We start from the raw sequence: 8,708 nt of genomic DNA, 5'->3' as shown, positions 1-8,708 counted from the left end.
AATGCAGTTCGCAGATGCAGCTCAGATCTGGCACTGCTGTGGCTGCGGCGTAGGCCAGCGGCTACAGCTCTGATTGGACCCCTAGCCTGGGAACCTCCATATGCCATGGGTGCGGCGCTAAATAGACAAAAGACAAAAAAAGAAGAGGGGGGTTGTGGGCCAGGTGGAAGAGCCTCTGTAGAGGTCACCCCCTGCAGGAGGAGGAATTCACATCTACCAAGGTCCCTGAGTTAGGCCTGCTCCATCCTTTATCTTGTTTTATCCTCACGACAAAACAGCTGGTGAGGATGAAACCAGAGCTGCAGGAGGGGAAGTGACTTGTCCAGGGTCATGCAGGGAATTGTCACTGGGCATCACCATCCCCTTACCAGCGCCTAGACTGTCTGACCCAGAGATACACACTGGGAAGGGCCTGGATGCTGTAGAATCCCCTACTGGGGAGCCAAGGCCCGCTCAGAGGAGGGCACATTGGTAGGGTTACTCTGCAGTGGGGAAGTTTGGGAGTTTCTGCTAAAAATTAAAAACTGTGCCACCAGAGAATCACTCACATCCAGGCACGAGGAGACCCCCCCCCCAGTAGGGTTGTCTGTGACCTGAAAAACTGGCAAAAGTAGAAAGGGGTGGGGTGTGGGGTAACAGCAGGTGCAATACCACACAGCAGACAAAGAATTGGGTGCAGTAAGTCCTGCCGTGGAAAGTTCTTCAAGACCTGTTATTGTTTGGTAAAAGATAGCACAGCAATGAATATGGCATGGTACCTTTATATAAACCACAAACACACAGGCACTTACAAGTGTACAAAAATGAGAGAGAATGTTCTAGAAGGATACATACCAAATTGGCAGGGAGATGGGAAGGGAACTAGGACTGCGGGCAGTGGTCCAAAGAAACTTTTGCCTTTGCTTTAATTTTTAAATTTTTTTATTATATTTTTTTTACGGCTGCACCCATGGCATTTGGAAGTTCCTGGGCCAAGAATTGAATCCAAGCTGCAGCTGTGACCTATGCCACAGCTGGATCCTTTAACCCACTGCACTGGGCCAGGTATCAAACCCATGCCTCCATGGCCATCCAAGCTGCTGCAGTTGGATTTTTTTTTTTTCTTTTTAGGGCTATACCACAGCCACAGCAATGTGGGATCTGACTGCATCTGCAACCTACATTACCACTCGCAGCAACGCTGGATCCTTAATGCACTGAGCGAGGCCAGGGATCGAACCCGAATCCTCATGGATACTAGTTGGGTTCTTAACCTGCTGAACCACAACAGGAATTCCCTGCAATCAGATTCTTAACTCACTGTGCTACAGCAAGAATCCTAATTTTTTTTTTAAAGGGTGCAATAAGGAGTTCTCTTTGTGGTGAAGCAGATTAAGGATCCAGCATTGTCACTGCAGTGACTCAGTTTTCATCCCTGGCCTGGCCTGGGAACTTCTATGCCACAAGTGCGGCAAAAAAAAGAAAGTGCAATTAAAAATAATTACAATATCACAAAGAACTTCCCAAGTCCCCCTCCCTTTTTTTTTGGTCTTTTTAGGGCCACACCCATGGCAAATGGAGGGTCCCAGGCTAGGGGTCCAATCAGAGCTGCAGCTGCTGGCCTATACCACAGCCCCAGCAACACCAGATCCGAGCTGCATCTGTGACCTACACCACAGCTTATGGCAATGCCAGATCCTTAACCCACTGAGCGAGACCAGGGATCAAACCTGCATCCTCATGGATGCTAGCAGGGTTTGTTAACCACTGAGCCACCACGGGAACTCCCCCAAGTCCACTTCTTTGTCACTGTTGGCCTGCCATCATTTTATCCAGAAGTGGAACCCAACTCTTCCTTTGGGGGCTTCAGCCCACTGCCCTCTCAGTTCATGTTGGCTGGCTGGGTGTGTCCCTCTGCCACCGTTCCCTCAAGAGCCCATCCCCAACATGTCCCCTGAAGCAGCCCTGGGCCCTCACCATCCCAGCCAGGCCAGGCCCCAGTCAGCTGGTCAATCCCCAGGACCATGTTTCAAAGCCACTGCACAGAACTGGACTCCTGGACAGTCAGGAAAGGTAGCAGACCTGCTTCCTCTCATCCCACTGGGGGGAAGCCCAGCAGGGAGTTGGCTTGTGTACCTGGTGCCAGGTGTGAAGGAAGTAGAGAAGGCACTTTTGCTGACTATTCTGGACACCTCTGGGCCCAAGCCCTTGAGGCTCCAAGAGAGAATCAAGCCACCTGTCTCTTGTCCCCACCCCCATCTTGACAGCCTTGGGGCTGGGGAAGCAGATAGTACAGGATGGGCACAGGGCTAGCCCAGGGTACACAGTGACCTCGGCTCTGGGCCAGGGTGGGGGCAGGTAGAGGTGCCAGCTGTGCACCTGGAACCAGGCTGCATGTGCTGACGCAGCTGTGGGTGGGAGCTCTGGGGGCAGCCACCACCCCCCAAGGGGGAGCGCAAGGTGCACCCAGGAGGGGACTTGGCTGGGTGGTCAGGTAACTTTGGACTTCTGGGGGATTAGAAGCTGGAATTCAGCTTTCACAGGGAAAGGAAGGCCCCAATGGGGAGAAACACACATGGTGGGTTCTGTTGAATCAAATGCAGCCAGAGCTGAGCACAGACCCAGATCACTGCACAGCTGCAGGGGGCGCCACTCATGTCCACCATGGGGTCCAAGAAGAGCTGGGAACATGAATATGTGTATGTGTCCTATAACTCCTGCAGGGTCTGAGTGAGGGGTGCTCTGTAACCATCTCAGCTCTTATCTCCAGAGAACTGGCCTGGGGGATAGAGCAGAGGCAGAGAGCCAAAGAGAAGTGCCATTGAACTAGCATCCCACCTCCAGGCCGGCCCAGGGTGCCGGCTGCCAGGATGGAGTACAGGCTAAGATGGGTAGGCAGGGATAAACCCACTAGCCATGGAGGCCACTGTCTTTCTGCCTGGTTGCCGAGGTGCCAAAGGAACCCAGAACACAGACTCCAAACCTAGAGTTTGGAGTCTGGAGCACAAAGCCTAGATCTGGGGCCTGAAGCCCAGTCCCAGAACTTGGAGCCAAGAGCCAGAAGCCCAGTCTGGTGTCTGGAGTCTGAAACTGGAGATTAGGGCTCAGAACCAGGAGCCTGGAGCTGAGAACCAGAGCCCCAAGCTTGGTATCCTGATGCCTAAAACTGGAGCCCAAGATGGGAGCTCAAATCCAAGAGCCCACCTGGAGGCGAGAACCAGACCCCTCTTCTTTTTTTCTTTTTTTTTTTTCTTTTTCTTTTTGGCAGTCCCTAAGCATATGGAATTCCTGGGCCAGGGATCAGATCCGAGCCACAGTTGTGATCTGAGCCGCAGTTTCAACTTAAGCCAAAGCTGCAGCAACGCCAGATCCTTAACACACTGTGCTGGGCTGAAGATCGAACCTGCGTCCCAGCACTCCAAAGGCACTGCCAATCCCGTGTGCCACAGCAGGAACTCCAAGACCCCCCACTTCTGGAGGACCCCAGAAGCTGGACACAAGCTTCAGGCCCAGAGCATGGTGGCCAGGCCATGAAGTCTGAAGCCAGATCATTGAGCTTCAGGTCTGGAACCCAGAAGCCAGAGCCTGGAACCACCTGCTGGAAGTCCACAGCCTCCCACTCAGGCCCGGTCCCTGATGCCAGCATGAAGGGCATGGGGCTGGAGCCACATAAGGAAGGGGGCTGCGGGGGAAGAGGCGATTTCTGAGAAAAGCCCAAAGCAGCCTCAGCTCTTTTGGCCACAGACTTTGGCCTCACCAGTCAATGAGTGACCAGTGCCTGGGCCACCAGAATTAATCATTATACAGGGCACTTATCCCCCAAACAAGGACAAGGCATCCTCAAGTTAGCCGCAGCTGCCTTGGACCCACAGGCGCTAATGAAGATTTGGGCTCCTCCTCTGGCAAGCGGGGCTCAGATGCGAAAATATCTCAGGGCCCTGCCTGCTCTGTGCCAGGCAACTTAGATTGAAATCCAGCCTGGATTTCAGGCTCTCCAAGAAAGACAGTCGAGAGGACTAGGGGAGGGATTGCTCCATTCCCCAGAGGGAGGTGACAGGTGACCCCCTGGTCACCCAGACTGCTGGTGAGAGCATCTGCCTTGAGCACAGATACAGAGAGGGTGTATCTGGGTGTGCAATATACGTCTATGCTGTGCTGGTGTGCAGTTGTGCTGACTGCATGCTGGGCTGGAGTGTCCTTGGCCATATTCCAAATACACAGAACTGTGCCACCTCCATGGGGCTTATATGTTGGTTGAATATACAAATATGTTGATGAGAAGAGGCAGGAATTTCTAAACTAGGCTGATGAGGAACCCTGTTGTGGTCATTAACCAGATCCCCTCAAAAAATCCAGTTCAGGGGTTCTCGTCATGGCTCAGTGGAAACAAACCCAACTAGGAACCATGAAGTTGCGGGTTCAATCCCTGGCCTTGCTCAGTGGGTTAAGGATCCGGCATTGCCGTGAGCTGTGGTGTAGGTTGCAGACACGGCTCAGATCCTGCGTTGCTGTGGCTCTGGTGTAGGCTGGCAGCTACAGCTCCTATTCAACCCCTAGCCTGGGAAACTCCATATGAGGGTGCGGCCCTAAAAAGACAAAAAGGCAAAAAAAAAAAAAATCTGGTTCATGGAGTTGCTGCTGTGGTAAAACGGGATTATTGGTGTCTCTGCCGAGGGCAGTGGGTTAAGGAGTCCAAGTAGCTGCAGCTGTGGCGTAGATAGCAGCTCCGACTTGAATTCAGTCCCTAGCCCAGGAACTTCCACAGGCCAATGGGGGGTTCTGAAAAGGGGGGGGAAGAATCCAGTTCATGAACAAATGGTCTGGAATGTTAGTTTTTCTTTCTTTTTAAAAAATGTTTTTTATTAAAGTATAGTTAATTTACAATGTTCTGTCAATTTCTACTGTAAAGTGACCCAGTCATACATATATATATACATTCTTTTTCTCATATTATCTTCCATCATGTTCTATCACAAGTGATTGGTTATAGTTCCCTGTGTTATACAGCAGGACCTCATTGCTTATCTGTTCTAAATGTAATACTTTGCATCTACTCACCCCAAATTCCCAGTCCATTCCACTCCCCCCACCTCTTGGTCTCCATGTCCATCGACAGATGAATGGATTAAGAAGATGTGGTACAAATATGCAATGGAATATTACTCTGCCATAACAAGAACAAAATAATGCCATTTGCAGCAACATGGATGCAACTAGAGATTCTCATACTAGCTGAAGTAAGTCAGAAAGAGAAAGACAAATGCCCATATGGAATGCTCGCTTTTCCTCCCTTGATTATTGTCAAACTGTGAGTATTTCAGGAGCAAATGGATCTTAATGGAAAATTGAGGAAACAGGTGGTTGTGCTGCCTTCCACAGCTCACCCCCTTTCTGGATCAAACACCTGCTCTTGGAACCGTTTTCTATTCCATTCAGCAGTCATGCTGCTCTTGGGGAAATCCTTGTCATTAATGTGAGGAAATTCAGTGTCTGTCAGCCTGTCCCACTCACATAGCCAATGTTCCCACCTCCTGCTCCTTCTCAGCACCTTGAAAGCCCCCCGCCTCCTCCAGCACTGTCCTGACTCCGGTCTCCCAGGTCATTAAATCTGCTCTGTTCTCACATTTCCTGACACCTCAGCAGCATTTGGTCATGCTGACCAGGGTGTGTATTTCAAAACATGGGCAATACTGGCTTCTGGGTCATCTGCTTTTCCTCCTGCTCCCTGCTGCACCTCTGGCTTTCCTTTGCGGGCCCCTCTTCCTCTGCCCTCCCTCACATGTAAGTGCACCTCTGGGCTCGGCCAAGGCAACGAAGTCACAATGGGCCCCAAGGCTGTGACAGGATGCTGGTCTTCAGGCTAGCAGGGACAGGTGGGTTTTTTTGGTTGTTTTTTTTTTTTGTCTTTTGTCTTTTTTGTTGTTGTTGTTGCTATTTCTTGGGCCGCTCCCGTGGCATGTGGAGGTTCCCAGGCTAGGGGTTGAATTGGAGCTGTAGCCACCGGCCTACGCCAGAGCCACAAGCAACGCAGGATCCGAGCCGCGTCTGCAACCTACACCACAGCTCACGCAAAGCCGGATCGTTAACCCACTGAGCAAGGGCAGGGACCGAACCCGCAACCTCATGGTTCCTAGTCGGATTCGTTAACCACTGCGCCACGACGGGAACTCCTTGGTTGTTTTTTTCTTTTTGTTTTTGTTTTTTTGCTTTTTAGGGCCTCACCTGTGGCAAATGTAAGTTCCCAGGCTAGGGGTCGAATTGGAGCTACAGCTGCTGGCCTACCCCACAGCCACAGCAACTCAGGATCCTTAACCCATTGAGCAAGGCCAGGGATTGAACCCTCATCCTCATGGATACTAGTCAGGTTCGTTACTGCTGAGCCACAACTGGAATTTTTTTTTTTTTTTTTTAGGGGCAGGTTTTAAAGGGGAGAGGGGTGACAAGATGAGATTGGTGTTTTGAACAGCTAGCTGGCTGCATTTTTGGAGATTGGATTGGGGGAAGCAAGGACAGAAAAGCTATGGCCCTAACCCAGGTGAGAGGTGATGCCTGGACTAGAGAGATGGAGAAGGGATTAGGGAGCATCCGGAAAAGGAGAGTTGGGAGAATTGGGGGATGGATTTGAGATCAGGAGGTGGAGGAGAAGCACGTGTCAAAGATGCCTGCTCAGGGAGTTCCCACTGTGGAGCAGCGGAAACAAATCCAACTAGGAACCATGAGGTTGCGGGTTCGATCCCTGGCCTTGCTCAGCGGGTTAAGGATCCGGCGTTGCCGTGAGCTGTGGTGTAGGTCGCAGACACAGCTTGGATCTGGTGTTGCTGTGGCTCTGGCCTAGGCTGGCGGCTACAGCTGCCATTAGACCCCTAGCCTGGGAACCTCCATATGCCGCTGGTGTGGCCCTAAAAGGACAAAAGACAAAAGACCAAAAAAAAAAAAAAATGCCTGCTTAGTGTCTGGCTTTGTGTCTGGATCACAAGCTGCTCACTGAGGTTGGAACCAGCAGGAGGCCCCATTTTGGGGAAGGAGCACGTTGTGTGCTTCAGACCCACAGCTCCAACTGCTCACGCCAGAGGCACCTCAGGCACAGCGGCACAGTTCAGTACAGACGGATCTTGGCATCTTTCCTCCAAAACTGCTTCTCCTCCTGGCTGCCTTTTCTCAGTGTGAGACCTCACCACCAACCTCCCCCACATCCATGCATACACTCCAGGCTCCTGGCCCAGAGGCCAGGGGGAGGCGGTGGCCAAAGTGCAGGTGAGCAGACAGGGCAGGAGTCACCACTCAGGGAGACACCCAGAGGCTGTCGCAGATGCGGAGGAGGCAGGCAGTGAGCAGGCCTGGGCTGAGAGAATCAGAGGGGCGGAGCCGCCTGGGGATGGAGAGCCACCATCTCCAAGGCTGTCAGGAGTCCCCCAAGGCAACCGTGGTCAGTTCCCAAGTTTTCCACGTTTTTTGCTAGGGCAGTGGCCACCCCACTTGCCACCAAATATCCTCGGAAGTGGTGGGTGTCCACAGCATTTTGCAATTATATCTTGCAATGCATTTGACTGATAAATGCCTCTCCCGCTAAACCCCATACTCCATGAGGGCAAGGAAGGCAAGTTTCAAAACTGTCAAAGATCTGAATCTTCTTAAAAAGGAGTTGTTGGAGTTCCCGTTGTGGCTCGGCGGAAACGAATCTGGCGAGTATCCATGAGGATGCAGGTTCTATCCCTGACCTCACTCAGTGGGTTAAGGATCCAGTGTTGCCCTGAGCTGTGAGGTAGTTTGAAGATGCGGCTTGGATCCCGCATTGCTGTGGCTGTGACATAGGCTGGCAGCTACAGCTCCAATTGGACCCCTAGCTGGGGAACTTCCATATGCCACAGGTACAGCCCTGAAAGGAAAAAAATAAAAATAAAAAATAAAATAAAATAAAATAAAGATGGCAACTCATTTTTAAAAAAGGAGGTGTCATTGTTCTAAACATCACAGCAATGTTTCTCAGAAGCAGGATTGTTTTTATTTTCCTTTTTGCTATGAATGGAGACCTTTCTCGTAAGCACCAAGTGGCTGATTCCCTGCCTTCACTCCCCAGAATCTCCCAGAACAGACGTAAGACCACATGGCTTTATTGTCCAAACAAGGGCACTTTGCAGAGTGAAAGGGAACCCTGAATCAACAGTCATAAATGCAGACTTGGCCGGGCAAGCCAGGACTTATGGTCACTCCACCCCAACCCAATCCCAGCTGCACCTCTGCCCCTCCCTCCTCCTCCCCACCCCTCTCCCCTGTGGGTTCTGCGGCCTAAACTGCTATGACCACAATGTGGTGGCACTGGGATCAAAACCCAGGCTGACCTCTTCTCTGCTTTTAGCCACTTTGACAAAGAGTCAATTGTGAGCTCTATGAGGTAGATAACTCCCCAAAGTTCTGTGAATTAAGCACTCATATTTAAGGTGGAACTATTCAAAAATGTCCATCCTCTTTGATGGAGAAGGCTGGGTCTGTGTGACCCTAAAATGTGTAAGATGTTGCAAAGGGCCATAGCTCAGGGGGTCCTGAGGGATCAAAGGGTGGCTGGTGAGCCAGGAGGAGTTGTTGACCCACCACTCCTGAATCTGATAAAATATGTATTATTTTGGCTGTGCTGGCAGCATATGGAATTTCCCAGGCCAGGGACCAAACTCCCGCCACAGCAGTGACCAGAGCCACAGCAATGATAATGCTGGGTCCTTAACCCATTGAGC

The sequence above is a fragment of the Phacochoerus africanus genome, chromosome 4 (genome assembly GCF_016906955.1).
Source record: "Phacochoerus africanus isolate WHEZ1 chromosome 4, ROS_Pafr_v1, whole genome shotgun sequence".
Taxonomy (NCBI): Eukaryota; Metazoa; Chordata; class Mammalia; order Artiodactyla; family Suidae; genus Phacochoerus; species Phacochoerus africanus.
This window is presented reverse-complemented; position numbering follows the sequence as displayed.